Below are 27,822 nucleotides of genomic sequence, written 5' to 3' on the forward strand. Positions count from 1 at the left end.
TCCTCCAAAGAGCGGTCTTTGGATGTGGTAAGTGCTCTCCGTATATACAGTATGTGGAGAGGACTGCCTCTATCAGGAGGTCAGATTCCCTTATTGTCTTGTTTGGTTTTCACAAACGTGGCTGGCCTGCGAATAATCAAACCTTGGCCAGATGGATTAGGATGGTGATTGCACACGCTTATGCGCAGCTTGGACTCCCAGCTCCAGCTGATATTAAAGCCCATTCTACTCGGTCTGTTGGACCTTCTTGGGCGGCCTGTCGTAGCGCGTCTTTAGAATAATTGTGCAAGGCGGCTACGTGGTCCTCAGTGAACATGTTCATTAGGTTCTATGCCTTTTATACTACGCCTCCCAGGTTGTTTCCTTTGGATCCCGGGTTCTTATACCCGCTAAGGCGTACCCTTGAGGAACTGCTTTAGGACATCCCCGATATTTCCCTGTGGAACACAATGTACCCTGCTGCAGAAAAGGGGAGTTATGGTAGACTTACCATGGTTAACTCTCTTTCTGCGAGGTACACTGAGTTCCAGAGGGCGCCCACCCTGAAACACCTAGCTTCTATGGGTTTGTATGGAATTAGCCGCTGGTCTCTTCTCCTCTCGTGAGATTGTGGTTTTATGTGACTAACACCTGCCTTCTCTCTTGCCTGCTCCTGCATTTGACTGGTTAACTGAGCTTCAGTGCCTGGAGGCGGGGTTTATAGAGGATGCTCCAATGCGTACTGGGACAGTCTAAAGCTTTAGCCTGTTGGTGTCTCTGGATCAAGATCCACTCTACACCCTGATGTTTCCCTGCGGAACCCAATGTACCTCGCAGAAAGAGAGTTAACCATGGTAAGTCTACCATAACTTTCCTTTTATCCAAATTTTACATAATAGATAGACACATACAACTAGTAAAGGGTTGTGAAGTACATTTTAGGTCCATATTGTCTTGAACTAATTAGAAATCTGCCACGTGTTAGTGAATGTATACAGGAAAATAATATAGGTTGACTGTCTCATATCCAATAATCCGATATCCAAAATATTCAGAAATCTAATTTTTTTTAGAGTGCAACTAAGATAGTGACACCTTTGCTTTTTGTATTTAATAAACAAAACAATTAGCGATATGAGTGGTACATTGGGGTCAATTCTATTCAGCGACAGTTGAATAGCGCCAGGAGTTAGCTCCCGTCGCTTTTCAATTCAGCTCATGTTAAGTCGGCGAAGGCCCGTTCTCTCCGACTTAACAGGTTGAATTGTCGGGAGAAAGGGCATTCTCCGACTTAACTCCCCGGCGCGATGCTGATTCCCGACAGAATCAGCCTCGCGCCGGCAGTGCGGCAGCACTTTTGTCGGATTTCTTCTCTCATCCCCCGGGGGTGAGAGAAGAATTCCAGACAATTGGTGTCACTTGGCACTGTATTGAATAGTGACGGAAGCTAACTCCCGGCGCTATTCAACTGTCGCTGAATAGAATTGACCCCATCGTCCTGAAATGTGCCTGGCATAAACCAGGGTCATATGCCACTATTGCTAATACCCCTTTCACACCACACAAATAACCCGGTATCGACCTGGCCGACACAGGTCAGTGTGTGGTGTGAAAGCGCCATATCTGAATTCCCGGTTCGCCTGACTCGGTAATTCAACCCGGGTTATAAGCAGTGTTATTCCCAGGTTGAATACCGGGTCAGTGGTTGCATAAACGGATTCCCGGGTCTATGCGACCTGGGACCCGTTTACTAGATAGGGAGAGGCGGCGCGGAGATGAGCTCCTCTCCCAGCGCCGCCCCCACTGTCGGCTCTGCCCCCTGCCGCTATGGCAACCGACCCAGCATATTGCCGGGTCTGTAAGCCAGCGAAAGGGTTAGGAGAGTCTCCAATGCCAGATCCCACCCAGGAAGGACCCGTTTCCAATTTCCGGGTTTGATCCGGCATTGGAGATGTGAAAGGGGTATATCCCGCACATATTTTGGACAGTTACAGCTTTGCATTTGCTCACAATTGCTGCAGTGTTTTACAGCATGCCCCATTTTCATGTGTTAGGTTGTTTTCAAAAGTGCCTGACAAAAAAGCAGCTAACTCGCACATTTATTTTCATGTATTTGTATCCATTTTTCAAGCATAAGAGTTAAAGACCCTGAAGCTTTCATTTGTGATTTTCCCCTCCTATCTCCCAGTAGAATTCATATTGCAAAAGAAAAGCTACACCCGCTTGTTACAGCTACATTTTTGTGTTTCTTCAGTTCTGGGGGTGCTATACTGCTCTCTAGTGGTTGAAAGATATAATTACAGTATGTTTGAAAGTACTGTAGTGTAAAGTCCAGAGTACTTGGATTTATAGTCTACACTGATTCTTTTGTGTATGTATAGATAGCAGTTATGTGTAAATAATATTTCTCTAACGTCCTAGTGGATGCTGGGGACTCCGTAAGGACCATGGGGAATAGACAGGCTCCGCAGGAGACTGGGCACTCTAAAGAAAGATTTAGTACTACCTGGTGTGCACTGGCTCCTCCTTCTATGCCCCTCCTCCAGACCTCAGTTAGAATCTGTGCCCGGCCAGAGCTGGGTATTTTAGTGAGCTCTCCTGAGCTTGCTATAAGAAAGTATTTTAGTTAGGTTTTTTTATTTTCAGAGAGCTTCTGCTGGCAACAGACTCTCTGCTACGAGGGACTGAGGGGAGAGAAGCAAACCTACTAACTGCGGCTAGGTTGCGCTTCTTAGGCTACTGGACACCATTAGCTCCAGAGGGTTCGAACACAGGATCTTAACCTTGGTCGTCCGTTCCCGGAGCCGCGCCGCCGTCCCCCTCGCAGAGCCAGAAGTCAGAAGCCGGCAGAAGCAAGAAGACATCGAAATAGGCGGCAGAAGACTCCTGTCTTCACATGAGGTAGCGCACAACACTGCAGCTGTGCGCCATTGCGCCCACACTACCCACACACTCCGGTCACTGTAGGGTGCATGGCGCAGGGGGGGGGCGCCCTGGGCAGCAATTCGGATACCTCTTGGCAAAAAGACACATATATACAGCTGGGCACTGTATATATGTACGAGCCCCCGCCATTTTAATTACACAGACCCGGGACAGAAGCCCGCCGCTGAGGGGGCGGGGCCTTCTTCCTCAGCACTAACCAGCGCCATTTTCTCTTCACAGCTCCGCTGAGAGGAAGCTCCCCAGGCTCTCCCCTGCAGTATCAAGGTAGAAAAGGGGTAAAAAGAGAGGGGGGGCACATAAATTTAGGCGCAAATTATCATAAACAGCAGCTACTGGGTAAACACTAAGTTACTGTGTATCCCTGGGTTATATAGCGCTGGGGTGTGTGCTGGCATACTCTCTCTCTGTCTCCCCAAAAGGCCTTGTGGGGTCCTGTCCTCAATTAGAGCATTCCCTGTGTGTGTGTGCGGTGTGTCGGTACGTTTGTGTCGACATGTTTGACGAGGACGGTTACGTGGAGGCAGAACAAGTGCAAGTGAATGTGGTGTCGCCGCCGACGGCGCCGACACCTGATTGGATGGATATGTGGAAGCTGTTAAATGATAACGTAAGCTCCTTGCATAAGAGGTTGGATAATCAGTCAGGGTCTCAACCCATGTCTGATTCTACAGCTCAGAGGCCGTCAGGGTCTCAAAAGCGCCCACTATCCCAGTTGGTTGACACAGATGTCGACACGGATTCTGACTCCAGTGTCGATGACGATGATGCAAAGTTGCAGCCTAAAATGACTAAAGCCATCCGATACATGATTATAGCAATGAAGGATGTATTGCACATATCGGAGGAAAACCCTGTCCCTGACAAGAGGGTTTATATGTTTGGGGAGAAAAAGCAAGAAGTGACTTTTCCCCCTTCACATGAATTAAATGAGTTATGTGAAAAAGCGTGGGATTCCCCTGATAGGAAAGTACTGTTTTCCAAAAGATTACTTATGGCGTATCCTTTCCCGCCAGCGGATAGGTTACACTGGGAATCCTCCCCTAGGGTAGACAAAGCGTTGACGCGCTTATCTAAGAAGGTGGCCCTGCCGTCACAGGATACGGCCGCCCTAAAGGATCCTGCGGATAGAAAGCAGGAAGGTATCCTGAAGTCTGTTTATACACATTCTGGTACTCTTCTGAGGCCAGCAATTGCTTCGGCCTGGATGTGTAGTGCTGTAGCAGCATGGACAGATACTCTGTCTGAGGAGTTAGATACCCTGGACAGGGAAACTATTTTACTGATCCTAGGACATATCAAAGACGCTGTCTTATATATGCGGGATGCCCAGAGGGACATTTGCCTGCTGGGCTCTAGAATAAACGCAATGTCGATTTCTGCCAGAAGGGTCCTATGGACTCGGCAATGGACAGGTGATGCCGACTCTAAAAAACACATGGAGGTGTTGCCTTATAAGGGTGAGGAATTGTTTGGGGACGGTCTCTCGGACCTAGTTTCCACAGCTACGGCTGGGAAGTCAAATTTCTTGCCATATATTCCCTCACAGCCAAAGAAAGCACCGTATTACCAAATGCAGTCCTTTCGTTCACAAAAAAGCAAGAAAGTCAGAGGTTCATCCTTTCTTGCCAGAGGCAGGGGTAGAGGAAAAAAGCTGCACCATGCAGCTAGTTCCCAGGAACAGAAGTCCTCCCCGGCTATCGCTAAATCCACCGCATGACGCTGGGGCTCCACAGGCGGAGCCAGGAGCGGTGGGGGCACGTCTCCGAAATTTCAGCCACCAGTGGGTTCGCTCACGGGTGGATCCTTGGGCTATACAAATTGTGTCTCAGGGATACAAGCTGGAATTCGAGGTGACGCCCCCTCACCGTTACCTAAAATCAGCCTTGCCAGCTTTCCCCAGGGAAAGGGAGGTAGTGTTGGCAGCAATTCACAAGCTATATCTCCAGCAGGTGGTGGTGAAGGTTCTCCTCCTTCAACAGGGAAGGGGTTACTATTCCACCATGTTTGTGGTACCGAAACCGGACGGTTCGGTCAGACCCATTTTGAATTTATAATCCCTGAATATTTATCTGAAGAAATTCAAGTTCAAGATGGAATCGCTCAGAGCGGTCATTGCAAGCCTGGAGGAAGGGGATTTTATGGTGTCTCTGGACATCAAGGATGCGTACTTGCATGTCCCCATTTATCCACCTCATCAGGAGTACCTCAGGTTTGTGGTACAGGACTGTCATTACCAATTCCAGACGTTGCCGTTTGGCTTGTCCACGGCACCGAGAATATTTACCAAGGTGATGGCGGAAATGATGGTGCTCCTTCGGAAGCATGGGGTTACAATTATCCCATACTTGGATGATCTCCTCATAAAAGCGAGGTCCAGAAAGCGGTTGCTGATCAGCGTAGCACACTCTCAGGAAGTGTTGCGACAGCACGGCTGGATTCTGAATATTCCAAAGTCGCAGCTGATTCCTACGACGCGTCTGCCCTTCCTGGGCATGATTCTGGACACAAACCAGAAAAAGGTGTTTCTCCCGGAGGAGACGGCTCAGGAGCTCGTGACTCTGGTCAGAGGCCTCCTGAAACCAAAACAGGTCTCGGTGCATCACTGCACGCGAGTCCTGGGAAAGATGGTGGCGTCATACGAAGCCATTCCCTTCGGCAGGTTCCATGCGAGGATCTTTCAGTGGGATCTGTTGGACAAGTGGTCCGGATCGCATCTTCAGATGCATCGGCTGATCACCCTGTCCCCCAGGGCCAGCGTGTCTCTTCTGTGGTGGCTGCAAAGTGCTCACCTCCTCGAGGGCCGCAGGTTCGGCATACAGGACTGGGTCCTGGTGACCACGGATGCAAGCCTCTGAGGATGGGGGGGGGGGGGGGGGCAGTCACTCAGGGAAGAAACTTCCAGGGGCTGTGGTCAAGTCAGGAGACTTGTCTGCACATCAATATCCTGGAACTAAGGGCCATATACAACGCCCTGAGTCAAGCGGAGCCTCTGCTTCGAAACCAACCAGTGCTGATTCAGTCTGACAACATCACCGCAGTGGCCCATGTAAACCGCCAGGGCGGCACAAGAAGCAGGGTGGCAATGGCAGAAGCCACCAGTATTCTTCGTTGGGCGGAGAATCACGTACTAGCACTGTCAGCAGTGTTCATTCCGGGAGTGGACAACTGGGAAACAGACTTCCTCAGCAGGCACGACCTCCACCCGGGAGAGTGGGGACTTCATCAAGAAGTCTTCACGCAGATTGCAAATCGATGGGAACTGCCACAGGTGGACATGATGGCGTCCCGTCTCAACAAAAAGCTAAAAAGGTATTGCGCCAGGTCAAGGGACCCTCAGGCGATAGCTGTGGACGCACTGGTAACACCGTGGGTGTTCCAGTCGGTCTATGTGTTTCCTCCTCTTCCTCTCATACCAAGGGTGCTGAGAATTGTAAGAAAAAGAGGAGTGAGAACAATACTCATTGTTCCGGATTGGCCAAGAAGGACTTGGTACCCGGAATTGTAAGAAATGCTCACAGAGGACCCATGGCCTCTGCCTCTCAGACAGGACCTGTTACAACAAGGACCCTGTCTGTTACCGCGGCTGCGTTTAACGGCATGGCGGTTGAACGCCGGATCCTAGCGGAAACAGGCATTCCGGAAGAAGTTATTCCTACGCTGATAAAGGCTAGGAAGGACGTGACAGTTCTTTCAAAAAGAACTGGCTTCACTGCCTGAGGTTCAGACGTTTGTTAAGGGAGTGCTGCATATTCAGCCCCCTTTTGTGCCACCAGTGGCACCTTGGGATCTTAACGTGGTGTTGAGTTTCCTGAAATCTCACTGGTTTGAGCCACTTAAGACCGTGGAGCTAAAGTATCTCACGTGGAAAGTGGTCATGCTGTTGGCCTTAGCTTCGGCTAGGCGTGTGTCAGAATTGGCGGCTTTGTCATGTAAAAGCCCCTATCTGGTTTTCCATATGGATAGGGCAGAATTGCGGACCCGACCGCAATTTCTGCCAAAGGTGGTTTCATCCTTTCATTTGAACCAACCTATTGTGGTGCCTGCGGCTACTTGTGACTTGGAGGATTCCAAGTTGCTCGACGTAGTCCGGGCTTTGAAGATTTATGTGACCAGAACGGCTGGAGTCAGGAAGACTGACTCGCTGTTTGTCCTGTATGCATCCAACAAGCTGGGTGCTCCTGCTTCAAAGCAAACTATTGCTCGCTGGATCTGTAGCACGATTCAGCAGGCTCATTCTTCGGCTGGATTGCCGCATCCAAAATCGGTGAAGGCCCATTCCACAAGGAAGGTGGGCTCTTCTTGGGCGGCTGCCCGAGGGGTCTCGGCTTTACAGCTTTGCTGAGCAGCTGCTTGGTCGCGTTCAAACACATTTGCAAAGTTCTACAAGTTTGATACCCTGGCTGAGGAGGACCTTGAGTTTGCTCATTCGGTGCTGCAGAGTCATCCGCACTCTCCCGCCCGTTTGGGAGCTTAGGTATAATCCCCATGGTCCTTACGGAGTTCCCAGCAACCACTAGGACGTCAGAGAAAATAAGAATTTACTCACTGGTAATTCTATTTCTCGTAGTCCGTAGAGGATGCTGGGCGCCCGTCCCAAGTGCGGATTTTCTGCAATAAGTGTATATAGTTATTGCTTAACTAAGGGTTATTGTTATGAGCCATCCGTTGAGTGAGGCTCAGTTGTTGTTCATACTGTTAACTGGGTATAGTTATCACAAGTTGTACGGTGTGATTGGTGTGGCTGGTATGAGTCTTATCCTTTCCTTGTAATGTCAGCTCTTCCGGGCACAGTTTCCCTAACTGAGGTCTGGAGGAGGGGCATAGAGGGAGGAGCCAGTGCACACCAGATAGTACCTAATCTTTTCTTTAGAGTGCCCAGTCTCCTGCGGAGCCCGTCTATTCCCCATGGTCCTTACGGAGTTCCCAGCATCCACTACGGACTACGAGAAAACGAATTACCGGTGAGTAAATTCTTATTATAGCATCCATCTCTGAATCGGGCCCTGTGAATCCATTTTGTGGAGCCTGACTCACAGAACATCACTGCCCGGGAGAACAACTATTGTTTGATGTGGACAGTAGTATTAATGATATTTTTAATTTGTGCATTTTTATCGGTGCTATTGATCAGGACATTATTATTAAGGCTATGTTTTGACCACCTTGTCACATGATTACGGTTAGGAATGAGTACCTACTGCCCTTAATATTCAAATCTTGCTGTTAGCATTCAGTGCAAGTGAACTCATCAATACATTTTGCGTTCGTTTTCAACGCATTGTCCCTGGTAGATCACCGCTAAGTAAGTGAACAAAAGGTAGATCCCAGGTCACTGCAGAGATCCTGCAACTTGCAAGTTGGTCACAGTTCTATCTATTTTCTTACTGTAGTTAATATTGAATTTATTTATATATTTTGTGACTATTCAGTGTTTTTGATGGTAAAATGTTACTCCTGACACATTATCATAGGAACGGATGGGGCATATTGCTGGGTTGACACGGGTCGGCATGCGGTGTGAAAGGGGCAGAGCCGAAATCGCAGGTCGCCTGACCCGACAGTTCAACCCGGGAATAAAGCAGTGTTATTCCTGGGTTGAATACAGGGTCAGTGGCTGCATAAACGGGCTCCCGGGTCGATGCATGCCGGGACCCACTTACTACAGCAGGGAGAGGCGGTGCGGAGATGATCTCATCTCCCAGCGCCGCCTCCGCCCCCCGCTGCTGTGGCAACGCGCCCGGCATATTGCCGGGTCGGGGGAGCCTGCAGCAGCTGCCAATTCTATATCCCACCCGGGAAGGACCCGTTTCCAATTCCCGGGTGGGATCCGGCATTGGCAGTGTGAAAGGGGTATAACATTAGCAATCCAAAGTTCCTGGGCTTTGATATGATTTATTTTACATTTTTTTAATAAAGCTAATTTTTTACTGCTTTTTATTCCTATTACATCATGTAGATAGACTAAACCTATTAAAACATTCAAATCACACTTAGAGATAGATTTAATTGAAAATAAGAATATTATTTGTGCTTTTCTCCTGTAGTAGTGTTCCCCCTAGGAATTTTTTAGGGCAGGGCGCTGGTCTGTGGGGGCACTTGTGCACGCGTCTGCCGGCGTCACTTAAGGGGACGTGGGCGGGCGGCGGCGTCACTAAAGGGTGCGTGGGCAGCTGGCGGCGTCACTAAAGGCGGCATGAGCGGCTGGCGGCGTCACAAAAGGGGTCGTGGGCGGCCGGTGGTGTCACAAAAGGGGGCGTGCCTACCACCTACGGAGGTGCTGGGCCTCCCCCAAGCGCTCTCCCGTAGCGTGAATGGACGCTGTGCGAATGCGAACGCAATCTATACTAGTGATGAGCGGGTTCGGTTTCTCGGAAACCGAACCCCCCCGAACTTCAGCCTTTTTACACGGGTCCGAGCCGTACTCGGATTCTCCCGTGTGGCTCGGGTAAACCGAGCGCGCCCGAACGTCATCATCCCGCTGTCGGATTCTCGCGAGATTCGGATTCTATATAAGCAGCCGCGCGTCGCCGCCATTTTCACACGTGCATTGAGATTGATAGGGAGAGGACGTGGCTGGCGTCCTCTCCGTTAGTTATAGTAGTTAGTTGATCTGATTGCTACTGCTTAGCTTATTGTGGGGAGGATTGGGGAGCAGCTGTTAGGACTCAGGAGGAGTACAGTGCAGAGTTTTGCTAGTTTTTTTTTATCCGTTCTCTGCCTGAAAAAAACGCTCCATACCATATCTGTGCTCAGCCTCAGTGTGCTGCATGATATATCTGACTGTGCTGAGTGCTCACACTGCTTAATTGTGGAGGAGACTGGGGAGCAGCTATAGCAGGAGTACAGTGCACAGTTTTGCTGACAGTGACCACCAGTATATGTTTGTCTGCCTGAAAAACACTCCTGTGGTGTCTTTTTTTCTTTATACTGTAAGTATAAACGCAGTCTGCTGACAGTGTCCACCAGGTCCATTATACTGTATATAGCAGTACGGTAGGCCACTGCTGTACCTATCTCTGTGTCTTCAGTCACTCGTCGTCATACATAAAGTATACTATCCATCCATCTACATTGTATACCTTACCTGTGGTGTCTTTTTTTCTTTATACTATAAACGCAGTCTGCTGACAGTGTCCACCAGGTCCATTATACTGTATATAGCAGTACGGTAGGCCACTGCTGTACCTACCTCTGTGTCTTCAGTCACTCGTCGTCATACATAAAGTATACTATCCATCCATCTACATTGTATACCTGTGGTGTCTTTTTTTCTTTATACTATAAACGCAGTCTGCTGACAGTGTCCACCAGGTCCATTATACTGTATATAGCAGTACGGTAGGCCACTGCTGTACCTACCTCTGTGTCTTCAGTCACTCGTCGTCATACATAAAGTATACTATCCATCCATCTACATTGTATACCTGTGGTGCCTTTTAGTTGTGCGCATTAAAATATGGAGAACAAAAATGTGGAGGTTAAAAAAATAGGGAAAGATCAAGATCCACTTCCACCTCGTGCTGAAGCTGCTGCCACTAGTCATGGCCGAGACGATGAAATGCCATCAACGTCGTCTGCCAAGGCCGATGCCCAATGTCATAGTACAGAGCATGTAAAATCCAAAACACAAAAGATCAGTAAAATAATGACCCAAAAATCAAAATTAAAAGCGTCTGAGGAGAAGCGTAAACTTGCCAATATGCCATTTACGACACGGAGGATGGAAGCACTCATCCTCTCGCTAGAAAAAAGAAAAGACTTAAGCTGGCAAAAGCACAGCAAAGAACTGTGCGTTCTTCGAAATCACAAATCCCCAAGGAGAGTCCAATTGTGTCGGTTGCGATGCCTGACCTTCCCAACACTGGACGGGAAGAGCTTGCACCTTCCACCATTTGCACGCCCCCTGCAAGTGCTGGAAGGAGCACCCGCAGTCCAGTTCCTGATAGTCAAATTGAAGATGTCACTGTTGAAGTACACCAGGATGAGGATATGGGTGTTGCTGGCGCTGGGGAGGAAATTGACAAGGAGGATTCTGATGGTGAGGTGGTTTGTTTAAGTCAGGCACCCGGGGAGACACCTGTTGTCCGTGGGAGGAATATGGCCATTGACATGCCTGGTCAAAATACAAAAAAAATCAGCTCTTCGGTGTGGAATTATTTCAACAGAAATGCGGACAACAGGTGTCAAGCCGTGTGTTGCCTTTGTCAAGCTGTAATAAGTAGGGGTAAGGACGTTAACCACCTCGGAACATCCTCCCTTATACGTCACCTGCAGCGCATTCATCATAAGTCAGTGACAAGTTCAAAAACTTTGGGTGACAGCGGAAGCAGTCCACTGACCACTAAATCCCTTCCTCTTGTAACCAAGCTCCTGCAAACCACACCACCAACTCCCTCAGTGTCAATTTCCTCATTACCCAGGAAAGCCAATAGTCCTGCAGGCCATGTCACTGGCAAGTCTGACGAGTCCTCTCCTGCCTGGGATTCCTCCGATGCATCCTTGAGTGTAACGCCTACTGCTGCTGGCGCTGCTGTTGTTGCTGCTGGGAGTCGATCGTCATCCCAGAGGGGAAGTCGGAAGACCACTTGTACTACTTCCAGTAAGCAATTGACTGTCCAACAGTCCTTTGCGAGGAAGATGAAATATCACAGCAGTCATCCTGCTGCAAAGCGGATAACTGAGGCCTTGGCAGCCTGGGCGGTGAGAAACGTGGTTCCGGTATCCATCGTTAATTCAGAGCCAACTAGAGACTTGATTGAGGTACTGTGTCCCCGGTACCAAATACCATCTAGGTTCGATTTCTCTAGGCAGGCGATACCGAAAATGTACACAGACCTCAGAAAAAGAGTCACCAGTGTCCTAAAAAATGCAGTTGTACCCAATGTCCACTTAACCACTGACATGTGGACAAGTGGAGCAGGGAAGACTCAGGACTACATGACTGTGACAGCCCACTGGGTAGATGTATTGCCTCCCGCTGCAAGAACAGCAGCGGCGGCACCAGTAGCAGCATCTCGCAAACGCCAACTCGTTCCTAGGCAGGCTACGCTTTGTATCACCGCTTTCCAGAATACGCACACAGCTGAAAACCTCTTACGGCAACTGAGGAAGATCATCGCAGAATGGCTTACCCCAATTGGACTCTCCTGGGGATTTGTGGCATCGGACAACGCCAGCAATATTGTGCGAGCATTACATCTGGGCAAATTCCAGCACGTCCCATGTTTTGCACATACCTTGAATTTGGTGGTGCAGAATTATTTAAAAAACGACAGGGGCGTGCAAGAGATGCTGTCGGTGGCCAGAAGAATTGCGGGCCACTTTCGGCGTACAGGCACCGCGTACAGAAGACTGGAGCACCACCAAAAACACCTGAACCTGCCCTGCCATCATCTGAAGCAAGAGGTGGTAACGAGGTGGAATTCAACCCTCTATATGCTTCAGAGGATGGAGGAGCAGCAAAAGGCCATTCAAGCCTATACATCTGGCCACGATATAGGCAAAGGAGGTGGAATGCACCTGACTCAAGCGCAGTGGAGAATGATTTCAACATTGTGCAAGGTTCTGCAACCTTTTGAACTTGCCACACGTGAAGTCAGTTCAGACACTGCCAGCCTGAGTCAGGTCATTCCCCTCATCAGGCTTTTGCAGAAGAAGCTGGAGACATTGAAGGAGGAGCTAAAACAGAGCGATTCCGCTAGGCATGTGGGACTTGTGGATGGAGCCCTTCATTCGCTTAACAAGGATTCACGGGTGGTCAATCTGTTGAAATCAGAGCACTACATTTTGGCCACCGTGCTCGATCCTAGATTTAAACCTACGTTGTATCTCTCTTTCCGGCAGACACAAGTCTGCAGAGGTTCAAAGACCTGCTGGTGAGAAAATTGTCAAGTCAATCGGAACGTGACCCGTCAACATCTCCTCCTTCACATTCTCCCGCAACTGGGGGTGCGAGGAAAAGGCTACGAATTCCGAGCCCACCCGCTGGCGGTGATGCAGGGCAGTCTGGAGCGAGTGTTGACATCTGGTCTGGACTGAAGGACCTGCCAACGATTACTGACATGTCGTCTACTGTCACTGCATATGATTCTCTCACCATTGAAAGAATGGTGGAGGATTATATGAGTGACCGCATCCAAGTAGGCATGTCAGACAGTCCGTACGTATACTAGCAGGAAAAAGAGGCAATTTGGAGGCCCTTGCACAAACTGGCTTTATTCTACCTAAGTTGCCCTCCCTCCAGTGTGTACTCCGAAAGAGTGTTTAGTGCCGCCGCTCACCTTGTCAGCAATCGGCGTACAAGGTTACTTCCAGAAAATGTGGAGAAGATGATGTTCATTAAAATGAATTATAATCAATTCCTCCGTGGAGACATTCACCAGCAGCAATTGCCTCCAGAAAGTACACGGGGACCTGAGATGGTGGATTCCAGTGGGGACGAATTAATAATCTGTGAGGAGGGGGATGTACACAGTGAAAGGGGTGATGAATCGGATGATGATGATGAGGTGGACATCTTGCCTCTGTAGAGCCAGTTTGTGCAAGGAGAGATTGATTGCTTCTTTTTTGGTGGGGGCCCAAACCAACCAGTCATTTCAGTCACAGTCGTGTGGCAGACCCTGTCGCTGAAATGATGGGTTCGTTAAAGTGTGCATGTCCTGTTTATACAACATAAGGGTGGGTGGGAGGGCCCAAGGACAATTCCATCTTGCACCTCTTTTTTCTTTCATTTTTCTTTGCGTCATGTGCTGTTTGGGGAGTATTTTTTTGAAGGGCCATCCTGCGTGACACTGCAGTGACACTCCTAGATGGGCCAGGTGTTTGTGTCGGCCACTTGGGTCGCTTATCTTAGTCACACAGCTACCTCATTGCGCCTCTTTTTTTCTTTGCGTCATGTGCTGTTTGGGGAGTATTTTTTTGAAGGGCCATCCTGCGTGACACTGCAGTGCCACTCCTAGATGGGCCAGATGTTTGTGTCGGCCACTTGGGTCGCTTATCTTAGTCACACAGCTACCTCATTGCGCCTCTTTTTTTCTTTGCGTCATGTGCTGTTTGGGGAGTATTTTTTTCAAGTGCCATCCTGTCTGACACTGCAGTGCCACTCCTAGATGGGCCAGGTGTTTGTGTCGGCCACTTGGGTCGCTTAGCTTAGTCACACAGCTACCTCGGTGCAAATTTTAGGACTAAAAATAATATTGTGAGGTGTGAGGTGTTCAGAATAGACTGAAAATGAGTGGAAATTATGGTTATTGAGGTTAATAATACTATGGGATCAAAATGACCCCCAAATTCTATGATTTAAGCTGTTTTTTAGGGTTTTTTGAAAAAAACACCCGAATCCAAAACACACCCGAATCCGACAAAAAAATTTCGGTGAGGTTTTGCCAAAACGCGTTCGAACCCAAAACACGGCCGCGGAACCGAACCCAAAACACAAAACCCGAAAAATTTCCGGTGCACATCACTAATCTATACACGATGGGAGAGCTGGAAGCGGGCAGGCTGTTTAGCAGGGCGCCGCAGAAAGGGCAGGGTGGGTTTTGCCTTAATAAAATCAGGCAGGGCGCGGCGCCCTGCTAAAACAAGACTAGAGTGAACCCTACTGTAGGATTGTTAGGGAAGGATTTTGTGGAGTCTTAGCTGATGCTAGGCAGATTTAGTACCTCTCTGATGTGGTACACCCTCCCATCCTCCCTATTTCTCTGTTGTCTGTGTGAATTTACTGCATTGGTTCAGCTCTCTCAAATGAGACCACAAGCAACAAGAATGTGGAATAATAACAGAGGGATTCCATTATAAAAGACATTTTTAAAGAAGTCATGGTGCTGTCCCTGTAGTCACAGCACAATAAAAAAACAAAACTGTGATTTAAAAAAACAACAAATACATTTGGTTTAAACCAAGGTGGTTTAAACCAGCCAACCCTGGTCAAGGCACATTTACCCACATTGCCTCCTTTTAATGAATGATCCAAAATGTATGTATTTGTTATGTGTTTGACAGCAATCTTTTCTGTTTCGTTTAACTTGCAGACATGCTTCATCAGATATGAGTTAATATCCAGCCTGTGATCTTGGCACAGTGAAGACGATTTACATATTATATGTAGGTATGCTGTTTTATTTTTACTGCACAATTTTTTGTTACATTGGAATATGTTCGTATGATATGCTTTACAGTCTTGCTATGTCTTAAAGCAGCATCAAGTTAATTGGTTAGTTTAAATGGGCTGTTCTTTACCTATGTGGAGATGTAACCTTGCAAACCAATAAGACCAATGCATGGAGTTTGCAGCCAATCTCCCACTCACACCAGTTTTTAGCCGACATTTTAGAACTATGCTGGTGGTTTACAACAGAAAGGAGCCGCAGGAAAAACTGTTTCGGCGTACAGTTCCTGGGCCTCCAGTAAAGGGAAAGATCAGCTCTGTTAACTTTATTGATAGTCATCAAAGCTTTGAATGATTGCTTTAGTTGTCATATTGCAAAGAAGAAGGCAATATAGCAATCATTGCATAATATTTGTACCGCAGTTACCAACATAACAATAAATAGAGTTTAGTGTACAGCTACTTGAGGTTGTCAAACATTACAGGGGTTGTTAAAAGGTAATGGATGGTTTGTTGGGATTTGAAGGGAGCAGTAGGACTACTAGGATTGAAAACTATATAGACACACTTTGTTTGTTTGTTTGTTTGTTTGTTTGTAGTGGGTAGGATTTGAATGAATTTACCCCAGCATTGGAATAAATCTGGCACTATGAGTTTCTTAGTGGGTGATTTAATTGTTATTTGGGCACCCGCCACTATATGGAGCCTGTTGGCAGCAGTTCAATTGTACTGCTGTTCAGGCGCTGTTGCAGCCTCCTGAGGTGTTGAACAGAAATATGCACCCAAATGGGATTTTTTTCACTGCTGGCAGTGTTTTAGTCAGATTTAGCCACTTTACGTATCTAAACTGGGAACTTTTGGGCGATTCAGAAGTAATGGGCGCAAAAAAACTATTGAATCGCCCCCTTAATCTCAAATATGGTTTCCAGCCAGTAAATATAAAAGGAGATTTATGTTAGACTTACCATAGTTAAATCTCTTTCTGCGAGATACACTGGATTCCACAGGGAATACATTGAGGTGTAGAGTTGGATCTTGATCCAAGGCACCAACAGGCTAAAGCTTTGACTGTTCCCAGGATGCACTGTACCGCCTCCTCTATAACCCCGCCTCTGGGCACTGTAGTTCAGTTTCGTTAACCAGTCAAATGCAGTAGCAGGTAAAAGAGACGGCAGATGTTAGTCACATAGAACTACATTCTCATGACAGGAGAAGGGACCAGAGGCTAATGCCATACAAACCCAAAGAAGCTAAGTGCGTCAGGGTGGGCGCCCTGTGGAATCCAGTGTTCCTCGTAAAAAGAGATTTAAGTATGTATAGTCTACCATAAATCTCCTTTTCTGCAGCGAGGTACACTGGGATTCCACAGGGAATACATCGGAGATGTCCTAAAGCAGTTCCTCATGGGAGGGGATGCACCGTAGCGGGCACAAGAACCCGGCGTCCAAAGGAAGCATCCTGGGAGGCGGAAGTATCAAAGGCATAGAACCTAATGAACGTGTTCACTGAGGACCACGTAGCCGCCTTGCACAATAGTTCAGCGGACGCGCCACTGTGGGCCACCCAAGAAGGTCCAACAGACCGAGTAGAATGGCTTTGATAGCAGCAGGAGCTGGGAGTCCAGCCTGTGCAAAGGCTTGTGCAATCACCATTCTAATCCATCTGGCCAAGGTTTGCTTATTCGCAGGCCAGCCACGTTTGTGAAAACCAAACAATACAAACAGAGTATCTGACCTTCTGATAGAGGCAGTCCTCTCCACGTAGATACGGAGTGCCCGTACCACATCCAAAGACCGTTCTTTGGAAGACAAACCAGAAGAGATAAAAGCCGGAACCACAATCTCTTGGTTAAGATGGAAAAAAGATACCAGTTTAGGTAGATAACCAACGCAAGTTTGAAGAACTTCCCGGTCACGGTGAAAAATAAAAAAGGGTGGACGATAGGACAAAGCGCCTAAGTCAGACACCCTCCTAGCAGAGGCAATAGCCAACAGAAACACGACCTTAAGCGTAAGGCATTTAAAGTCCACAGACTCAAGAGGTTCAAATGGAGACTCTTGAAGGGCATTTAAGACAACAGACAGATCCCATGGAGCCACAGGAGGGACATAGGGAGGCTGAATCCGTAAAACACCCTGAGTGAAAGTATGAACGTCAGGAAGAGATGCAATTTTTCTCTGAAACTACACCGACAAGGCAGATATATGAACCTTGAGGGAGGCCAGACGAAGGCCTAAATCTAGGCCTTGTTGCAGAGAAGCCAAAAGCCTTGAAGTTCTGAACGAATAGGCATCATAATTCTTAGAAGCACACCATGTGAAGTAAGAGTTCCAGACTGTCACGATCCGGGTATCTGGACGCCATTTCTTACCCATCAGATGCCTCCTAAGGCTGGCTCAGCGCTCCAGGACCGGATCCCATCTGTTATCCTGATGTGTACATTCCTGTATCCTCTCCTGTCACTCTGGGACGCTGTCACAGTAAACGCCATATTACACCTGGCATGGCGTCTCCCGCGGCCTCCGCCGCCGTCCCTGAACTTCTGCATGCAGAGTGTCTGAGTGGCGATTACGTCAGCCGCGGCCTCCGCTGTGTCCGCGTGGTTGGATGTGCATCTGTCAGCCTGGCGCCTCCTGTCTCCGGTGGCCGGCGCCGCCATTACTGTTTTCATTACCACATGGATTACAAACCAAACTTCCCTCCAAGTGTCTGCATGGGCGCAGCCATCTTGGATTCTGTCAGCTGATCATTTCCACCAATCTGTTCTCAGTATTGATAATCTGCATAATTGCCTAGCCAATCCCTTCCTTGCTGCAGGTATAAATACACTGTGCCTGAGCAAGGAAGGCGTCAGTGCTTTGGTTGTCAAACCTAGTTCCTGTTTGTCTCTTTCCTGTGATTGTCTTCCAGGTTCCAGCTCCTGTCTCAAGACTTCCACCATAGAGACCCGCACCAGCATTCCACCTGCGGTGTAGCCTGACTCTCCAATCCATTGTGGATTCATCTGTTTCCAGCTACAACATTACCTGCTTCCAGCTCAGCTTCCAGCAGAGTACAGCTTCCCTTAAAGGGCCGGTGTCCTTTCTACACTTTACCACTCTCCACCGGTATTATTATTTCTCCGCTCTCAAGTTCTACATTTCAGTTCATATTTCATCGCTCCCAAGTTCATTTATTATTTAACTGGTTCCAGCCAGTATCCACTCCGTGCTAACAACAGTCTGGTTCCAGCCAGTATCCACAGCAGCTGTTTTATCTTCAGCAACCCAGCTTTTCCTGGAACACCAGCTGGCACAATCCTGGGTTATCTCCATTGCTACAGTCGGGCCTGGTAAGGACTTACCATCTAGAAGATCATAAGAACTATCTCACACTACCAGTGCCCTGTGGCTCCTGCCATCCTGTAGTACCCAGGAACTGTATTTATTCTTTGCTGACTTTTACGTTTTCTTTTACTGCTGCTGTGTTGCGGAGTTGTCATAATAAACATCATTGACTTTTATCCAAGTTGTCGTGGTCACGCCTTCGGGCAGTTATTATTCATGTTACTTACATGTCCAGGGGTCTGATACAACCTCCCAGGTTCCGGTACATCTCAGCCCCTACAACTGAGGCTGCCTCCCGTCAGCTCAGGCCCTCAGTTGTGACAGTAAGCACTGACCTAATGAATCCAGCCGGAGACCAGGATCAAGCGGCCAGGCCGATGCAAGAACTGGCAGCCCGACTAGAACATCAGGAGGCTGCACAGGGCCACATCATCCGCTGTCTCCAGGATCTCTCTACTCGGCTGGATGGGATTCAGACAACTCTCCGTGGATCAGGCGCGTCTGGTGCGTCAACCACAGTGACTCCAGCTATAACCCCACCCACCTTACCCATTTCTGCTCCACGTCTTCATCTTCCAACGCCAGCAAAATTTGACGGATCTCCAAGATTCTGCAGGGGATTTCTCAACCAGTGTGAGATTCAGTTTGAGCTACAACCTGGCAATTTTCCCAGTGACCGTACAAAAATTGCCTACATTATTTCTCTTCTCAGTGGCTCAGCCCTTGATTGGGCATCACCGTTATGGGAGAGGTCCGACACCCTGCTATCTTCCTACACTGCCTTTGTGTCAACATTCAGGCGCATCTTCGACGAGCCAGGCCGGGTAACCTCAGCTTCATCCGAGATTCTCCGTTTACGCCAGGGGTCACGTACTGTAGGACAATATCTGATACAGTTCCAGATCCTGGCATCCGAACTGGCATGGAACGACGAGGCCCTGTATGCTGCATTCTGGCATGGCTTATCTGAGCGTATTAAAGATGAGTTAGCTACCAGAGACTTACCTTCTAAGTTAGATGAGCTAATCTCACTTTGCACGAAAGTTGATTTACGTTTCAGAGAGAGAGCAACTGAGCGTGGAAGATCATCTGCTCCAAAATCTTCTGCTCCTCCTCCTCGTCAACTGTCACCATCTAAAGATGAGCCCATGCAACTTGGCCGTTCCCGTTTAACTCCTGCTGAGCGCCGAAGACGTCTCTCCGAGTTTCTCTGTCTCTATTGTGCAGCTCCGTCTCACACCATTAATGCCTGTCCCAAACGTCCGGGAAACTCCAAATCCTAGCTCGCCAAGGAGAGGGCCGGCTAGGAGTAATGATCTCCTCTCCATCTCCTCAAGATTGTAATCTCCCAGTCTCGCTTCAAGTTGCTCAACGTTATCGGAACGTCATTGCCCTCCTTGATTCCGGAGCAGCTGGGAACTTTATTACCGAAGCCTATGTTAAACGGTGGTCCCTACCCACCGAGAGACTTCCTTCGTCCATTTCTTTAACTGCCGTGGATGGCAGCAAAATTTTTGATGCAGTTATTTCTTTAGGGACTCTACCAGTTCGTCTGAGAGTGGGAGTTCTTCATTCCGAACTTATTTCTTTTTTAGTGATTCCAAGAGCCACACATCCTGTGGTCCTGGGCCTTCCATGGCTCCGTCTTCACAATCCTACAATTGATTGGACGACTACGCAAATCCTGGCATGGGGTTCCTCCTGTGCTGAGACATGTTTGTTTAAAGTATTGCCTGTCTGTTCTTCCTCCCCCAGGTCGTCTGATGTTCCACCTCCTCCATATCAAGATTTCACGGATGTGTTCAGTAAAGCTTCTGCTGATATCCTTCCTCCTCATAGAGAATGGGACTGTCCAATTGATCTCGTTCCAGGGAAGGTTCCACCTCGAGGCCGAACTTATCCGTTGTCTCTGCCTGAGACGCATTCTATGGAGGAATATATTAAAGAGAACCTAGCAAAGGGGTTCATTCGACCTTCTTCTTCTCCAGCCGGCGCAGGCTTCTTTTTTGTAAAAAAGAAAGATGGTGGTCTGCGGCCGTGCATCGACTACAGAGGTTTGAACGACATTACCATCAAGAACCGTTATCCTTTACCCCTGATTACTGAGCTCTTTGACAGAGTTAGCGGAGCTACCATCTTTACAAAGCTGGACTTGCGAGGTGCATACAATCTCATCCGGATCCGTGAGGGTGACGAGTGGAAGACCGCCTTTAACACCCGTGACAGACATTATGAGTACCTCGTCATGCCCTTCGGATTGAGCAATGCTCCAGCTGTCTTCCAGCATTTTGTCAATGAGATCTTCAGAGACATTCTATACCGTCATGTCGTGGTCTATCTAGACGATATCCTCATTTTTGCCAACGATTTAGAGGAACATCGTTTTTGGGTTAAAGAGGTTCTGTCCCGTCTCCGTGTCAATCATCTCTATTGCAAATTAGAAAAATGCGTCTTTGAAGTCAAGTCCATTCCGTTTCTAGGGTACATTGTGTCCGGTTCCGGACTAGAGATGGATCCTGAGAAACTACAAGCAATCCAAAATTGGCCGGTACCCTTAACCCTCAAAGGGGTCCAGAGGTTCTTAGGGTTCGCCAACTATTACCGAAAGTTTATACGAGACTTTTCCACCATTGTGGCGCCTATTACTGCTTTCACTAAGAAGGGTGCTAACCCGTCCAAGTGGTCTGAAGAAGCCATGCAAGCATTTCATCTTTTAAAACAAAGGTTCATCTCTGCGCCTGTTCTGAAACAGCCTGACATCGACTCTCCTTTCATCTTAGAGGTGGATGCCTCCTCCGTTGGAGTAGGAGCGGTGTTATCTCAGAGGGCTAAAGATGGCCATTTACACCCTTGCAGTTTCTTCTCCCGGAAGTTCTCCCCAGCTGAGCGCAACTATGCCATTGGCGACCAGGAGTTGCTAGCCATCAAGCTCGCTCTAGAAGAGTGGAGGTATCTGTTGGAGGGAGCTTCTCATTCAATCACTATACTTACAGACCACAAGAACCTTTTATACCTGAAGGGCGCACAATGTCTCAACCCTCGTCAGGCCAGATGGGCACTTTTCTTTTCCAGGTTCGACTTTAAACTCCAGTTCTGTCCGGGCTCTCAGAATCGCAAGGCCGATGCCCTTTCCCGCTCATGGGAGCAAGAAAATGAGTCAGAGTCTTCAGACAAGCATCCTATTATAAATCCGTTGGCATTCTCCACGGTAGGGATGGACTCTACGCCCCCATCAGGGAAAAGTTTTGTGAAGCCGATGCTAAGGAAGAAGCTCATGCATTGGGCCCATGCTTCCCGTTTTGCCGGACATACAGGTATCCAAAAAACCCTGGAGTTTATCTCTAGGTCCTATTGGTGGCCAACTCTGAAAAAGGACGTCTTGGAGTTTATTGCATCTTGCCCAAAGTGTGCCCAACATAAAGTATCCCGCCAGTCGCCTGCGGGGCAACTGGTTCCACTATCCGTTCCCCGTCGACCATGGACCCACTTATCGATGGATTTCATTACAGACTTACCCATGTGCAACAAGTTCAATACCATCTGGGTGGTAGTTGACCGGTTCACCAAGATGGCACACTTCATTCCTCTCACCGGTCTTCCGTCAGCTTCCAAGTTGGCTCAAGTATTCATACAAGAGATCTTCCGACTCCACGGTCTTCCTGAAGAAATTATCTCAGATCGAGGAGTTCAATTCACAGCCAAATTCTGGCGAAGTTTATGTCAAGTCCTCCAAGTCAAGCTAAAGTTTTCCACGGCTTACCATCCTCAGACCAATGGTCAAACCGAGAGGGTGAATCAGGACTTGGAGGCCTTCCTCCGCATCTATGTGTCCTCCTCTCAAGATGACTGGGTTCAATTACTTCCCTGGGCCGAGTTCTGTCATAACAACCAGTATCATTCTTCATCTGCTTCAACACCATTCTTCACTAACTTTGGATTCCACCCTAAAGTCCCTGAGTTCCAACCGCTTCCAGCAACTTCTGTTCCCGCAGTGGATATCACCTTGCATCAGTTTGCCAATATCTGGAAGAGCGTACGATCAGCTCTGCTCAAGGCATCGTTCAGGTACAAGAAGTTTGCGGATAAGAAGCGTCGAGCAGTTCCTGCTCTCAAGGTGGGTGATCGGGTATGGTTATCCACGAAGAATTTGAGGTTAAGAGTTCCCAGTATGAAGTTTGCACCTCGCTATATCGGTCCTTTCAAGATTGAACAAGTCATCAATCCTGTTGCTTACAGACTCCAGTTGCCTCCCTTCTTAAAAATACCCAGGACATTCCATGTTTCCCTGTTGAAACCGCTGATCTTGAATCGGTTTCATTCCTCACTTCCTCCAACTCCGAAAGTCCAAACTCAACGAGGCGTTGAGTATGAAGTGGCCAAGATCCTGGACTCACGTCACCGTTACGGTCAACTACAATATCTTATTGACTGGAAGGGTTATGGTCCTGAGGAACGTTCATGGACTAATGCTTCTGATGTCCATGCTCCTGCCTTGGTCCGGAGATTCCATTCCAAGTTTCCTCAAAAGCCAAAGAAGTGTCCTGGGGCCACTCCTAAAGGGGGGGGTGCTGTCACGATCCGGGTATCTGGACGCCATTTCTTACCCATCAGATGCCTCCTAAGGCTGGCTCAGCGCTCCAGGACCGGATCCCATCTGTTATCCTGATGTGTACATTCCTGTATCCTCTCCTGTCACTCTGGGACGCTGTCACAGTAAACGCCATATTACACCTGGCATGGCGTCTCCCGCGGCCTCCGCCGCCGTTACCACTCTCCACCGGTATTATTATTTCTCCGCTCTCAAGTTCTACATTTCAGTTCATATTTCATCGCTCCCAAGTTCATTTATTATTTAACTGGTTCCAGCCAGTATCCACTCCGTGCTAACAACAGTCTGGTTCCAGCCAGTATCCACAGCAGCTGTTTTATCTTCAGCAACCCAGCTTTTCCTGGAACACCAGCTGGCACAATCCTGGGTTATCTCCATTGCTACAGTCGGGCCTGGTAAGGACTTACCATCTAGAAGATCATAAGAACTATCTCACACTACCAGTGCCCTGTGGCTCCTGCCATCCTGTAGTACCCAGGAACTGTATTTATTCTTTGCTGACTTTTACGTTTTCTTTTACTGCTGCTGTGTTGCGGAGTTGTCATAATAAACATCATTGACTTTTATCCAAGTTGTCGTGGTCACGCCTTCGGGCAGTTATTATTCATGTTACTTACATGTCCAGGGGTCTGATACAACCTCCCAGGTTCCGGTACATCTCAGCCCCTACAACTGAGGCTGCCTCCCGTCAGCTCAGGCCCTCAGTTGTGACACAGACCATGTAATAAATCCGTGCAGAAGCCGGTTTGCGGGCCTTCAGCATAGTTTGAGTAACTGCCTCAGAGAATCCCTTGGCCCTCGGGTGAAGCTTAAAGAGCCACACTGTCAAAGCCAGTCAGGCCAGGTCCGGATAGACACAAGAGCCCTAAACGAGGAGGTCTGGGCGTTGAGGAAGTAGAAGAGGACGCTCTGTTGAGAGACCTGAGAACCAATGCCGTCTGGGCCACGCTGGAGCGACTAGAAGTAGCATTCCTCTTTCTTGCTTGAACTTCCGTAGTATCCTGGGCAGGAGTGACACTGGAGGGAACATGTATGCCAGCCGAAAGTTCCATGGAATTGCCAGAGCGTCCACGAACGCTGCTTGAGGATCCCTTGTCCTTGATCCGAAGACCGGAACCTTGTGATTGTGTCAAGACGCCATCAGGCCTACATCTGGTAGGCCCCACTTGTCCACTAGGATTTGAAAGACTTCCAGATGAAGACTCCACTCTCCGGCGTGAACGTCCTGACGGCTGAGGAAATCCGTTTCTCAAATGAGGACCCGGAAATGAACACTGCCGTTATTGGCGGCAGATGGCGTTCCGCCCAAAGGAGGATTTTTGATACTTCCGTTCAAGTGCCGCCTTGATGATTTTGTACGCCTCCATGGTGGCATTGTCTGATTTTACTTGAACAGGCCTGTTCTGTACCAGAGGCAGGGCCAGTGTCAACGCATTGAACACTACCTGCAATTCCAGAATGTTTATCGGCAGGAGAGATTCCTCCTTGGTCCACCGACCCTGGAGAGAGTGTTACTCCAACACCGCGCCCCAACCTCGCAGACTGGCGTCCGTTGTCAGGAGGACCCAGTCGGAGATCCAGAAGGGATGGCCTCTGCTCAACTGTTGGTCCTGTAGCCACCAGCTCAGTGACAGACGAACCTCCGGAGTCGAGGAGATCATTCGAGATCTGATCCGATGAGGCAGGCCATCCCATTTGGAAAGGATTAACCTCTGCAGAGGGCAGGAATGAAATTGAGCGTACTCTACCATGTCAAACGCTGACACCAGGGGGCCTAGTAGTTGCATCGCTGAGTGTATCAACACTCTTGGGTGAGAGAGGAAGCATCTGATTCTGGCCTGAAGTTTCAGGACTTTCTCTGGAGACAGAAACAGTCGCTGGCTGTGTGTGTCCAGCTGTGCCCCCAGGTGCACCATGCTCCGAGCAGGGACCAGCGAGGACTTTTTCCAGTTGATGAGCCACCCGTGGACTTGTTGAAATTAGACCGTCAGTTCCAGATGACTGAGGTGAACATCTTGGGAGTTCGCCAGGATCAGCAAGTCGTCCAGATACGGCAGGATCCTGATTCCCTGTCGGTGGAGAAGGGTCGTCATCACGGCCATGACCTTGGTGAAGATTCGAGGGGCCGTGGCCATTCCAAATGGCAGGGCCTGGAATTGATAATGTAGGTTGCCAATAGCAAACCGCAGATATTTCTGATGCGATATGGCAATAGGTATGTGCAGGTAAGCATCCTGTATGTCCAGGGATACCATATAGTCTTCAGGTTCCATGGCCAGTACAATAGAGCGCAGAGTTTCCATACTGTATTTGGACACACTCACAAATTTGTTCAATGATTTGATGTTGAGTATAGACCGGAAGGACCCATTTGGCTTCGGAATTAGAAACAGGGTCGAATAGTATCCCCTGCCTCTCTGGATCAGCGGTACCGGCACTACCACTCCTTTGTACAGGAGGGATTGTACAACCAAGTGTAGAGCTTGCGCTTTCAACGAATCCGGGCAACATGAGAGTCCACCGGCGGTGGAGTTTCCCACTTGTTACTCAACTCTGCAGGGATACAATAACGAGCTAACTTCTTTTTAGATACGGAAAATGTCTTTCCTGGAGACGACCAGGATTCCTGACGTATGTCAATTAAATGGTCAGAATGTGGTAAAACTACTATAGTAACCTTCTGACGTTTGAACTTATCAGGTTTCTTAGACGCAGTAGTGGGCTCGATCTCATCATCAATTTGGAGAATCAGCTTAATAGTCTCCACTAGGTCAGGAATATCAGCCTGGGTTGTAGATTGCTCATCAGAAGCGACTGTATCAGTGTCTGACGGATCAGTATATTCCCCATCCTCATCAGAAGAATTATCCAAAATATTTGTGGATTGTGAGGAACAAATGGCCCGCTTAGATGACCCCTTGGCCCCAGAGGGGCGTGGGGTAGACTTTTGTCTAACCAAAGATTGATTTAATTGTTATAACTGGGTAGACAGATTGTCCGCCCAGGACGGATTAACTACAGGGATAATATGTGGCTGTAATGGCACAGGAGGTCCCACGGGTGGCGTAAGACGTCTTACAAGCATACTCAGCATACTTTAGAACGTTGCCCAAGGTGGGTCCTGATTGGCTGAGAGGTGTATGGCACCCAGTGCCTGAACCATCAGCTAAATCTTCCCCCTCAGGTAAATCCTTGGTGCCAGGATATATGAGACCATGACGTTACCTAGCTCCCCAGGGTACAGAATACAGTGATAGCAAGTAGTGTGATACACAAGAGCGAAATCCACACAGCAGCTACAGGCACACTCAGTCACAGGTACAATGAATATGTTATTACAGATAAACAATAAAACTGCACTGGACTAGTAAAACTACATATAGATTTGTATGAATATAGATATAACAATGCACAGTAGATACTAGATGTATATCACAGAATACTTGTACTAAATATTCAGATAGCAGTACACTTGTTCTTAAATAACACCGTCTAAAATGACATGTAGAATACTGTACATACGTTTCTGTAAATGCACAGCGCTGATAAATCAGGCGGATTTACAGAGGAGACAGTGCCTAGCAGTCCCGGAGATCAGCTCAGCTATTTGTGAAGATTGCGCCAAAATCTCTGTCAGGGAGTGAGGGAGAGTGAAATGCAGCTCCAGGGCGGAAACACCAGCAGTAGATGTCGCCCGGAGCTGGGGAGGGGCTACAGGTCAGCGCCTTATCCCCTATGCTGGTCCTCACCATCGGGTACTGTGGAACCTATGTAAAACGGATTTTAGTAAATTCGACCTGTGCTTCCTGCCCTGGTGGATATAGTGGGGTCCCTGTGCAGTACAGTGTCCACGCCAGCGTCTCCTGAGACCGCAACCGGACCACGATTTACCGGCGGATCCCACCTGAGGGACCCTCTTACCTCCTCCCTGATGTGCAGCCACGCAATCCTGTAGAGCGTCAGCGGTGGTGTGCCTGATGACCGCTGCGCCTCCGCTGCAAGTACCCGGGAACCCGGGCGCGGGAGTATGCAGCGCTGCTGGGGAGGTGATGGAGCCGCGGCACAGAAAGTCAGAATGACATAAACAGTGCTGCGGCCCTTGAAGTCTTCTTAAAATGCTCTTTTCAGGGCTGCCTAGCGCAACCCCACCTGTTAGGGACCTGAGCTGTTAGTGCCTGGAGGCGGGGTTATAGAGGAGGCGGTGCAGTTCATCCTGGGAACAGTCAAAGCTTTAGCCTGTTGGTGCCTCGGATCAAGACCCAACTCTACACCCCGATGTATTCCCTGTGGAATCCCAGTGTACCCCGCTGCAGAAACTTAAAATATAGACCTGATCCCTAGGGTGCGTTTTTTGCATCCCTGTGATCAGGTAATCGCCGCCTACAGTGGGAGGGTATTGGATATGTGCAGGTGTGCGATCGCATTTGTAGCAGAACTTCACAAACATAAGTTTTCTGCACAGCCCAGGACTTACTCTGCTGCTGCGATGATCGTGGCCGGAGCTGACATCAGAAACCCTCCCTCCAAATGCCTGGTCCCTCCTGTGTTTTTCCGGACACTCCTTAAAAACGGTCAGTTGCCACCCACAAATGCCCTCTTCCTGTCAATCTCCTTGCGATCGCCGGTGCGTTCGGATTTTCCGCACGATCCCAACGCTCCCTGTTGCTGCGGCCAATCGCGCCTGCGCATTGTGGTGCATACGCTTGCTCAGTTCAGACCTGATCACAGCCAGTGAGAAAACGCACAGCAGCGGTCAGGTCTGAATCGGCCCCATAATCCTGGTAGGTGCCATGTGTAATATTGGTCAGCTGTTGTGTATTCACTTTTGCAGTATAGCCTTCCTGCCCACTGCC

General features: G+C 48.6%; 1 protein-coding gene across 9 annotated transcripts in view; it reads left to right on the top strand.

The window, feature by feature from the left end:
• TEX15 (testis expressed 15, meiosis and synapsis associated) overlaps positions 1 to 27,822 on the top strand; it is a 313,058-nt gene that overhangs the window by 43,128 nt on the left and 242,108 nt on the right. For 6 of the 9 annotated variants that reach the window (XM_063920024.1, XM_063920023.1, XM_063920031.1 and 3 more), the window contains exon 2: positions 14,958 to 15,030. The gene's annotated coding sequence lies outside the window, so the exon portion shown is untranslated. Of the gene's footprint in view, positions 1 to 14,957; positions 15,035 to 27,822 lie in introns of all 9 variants that reach the window. The other 3 variants (XM_063920026.1, XM_063920025.1, XM_063920029.1) reach the window with 1 other exon arrangement.

Source organism: Pseudophryne corroboree, chromosome 1, assembly GCF_028390025.1.
Source record: "Pseudophryne corroboree isolate aPseCor3 chromosome 1, aPseCor3.hap2, whole genome shotgun sequence".
Lineage (NCBI taxonomy): Eukaryota > Metazoa > Chordata > Amphibia > Anura > Myobatrachidae > Pseudophryne > Pseudophryne corroboree.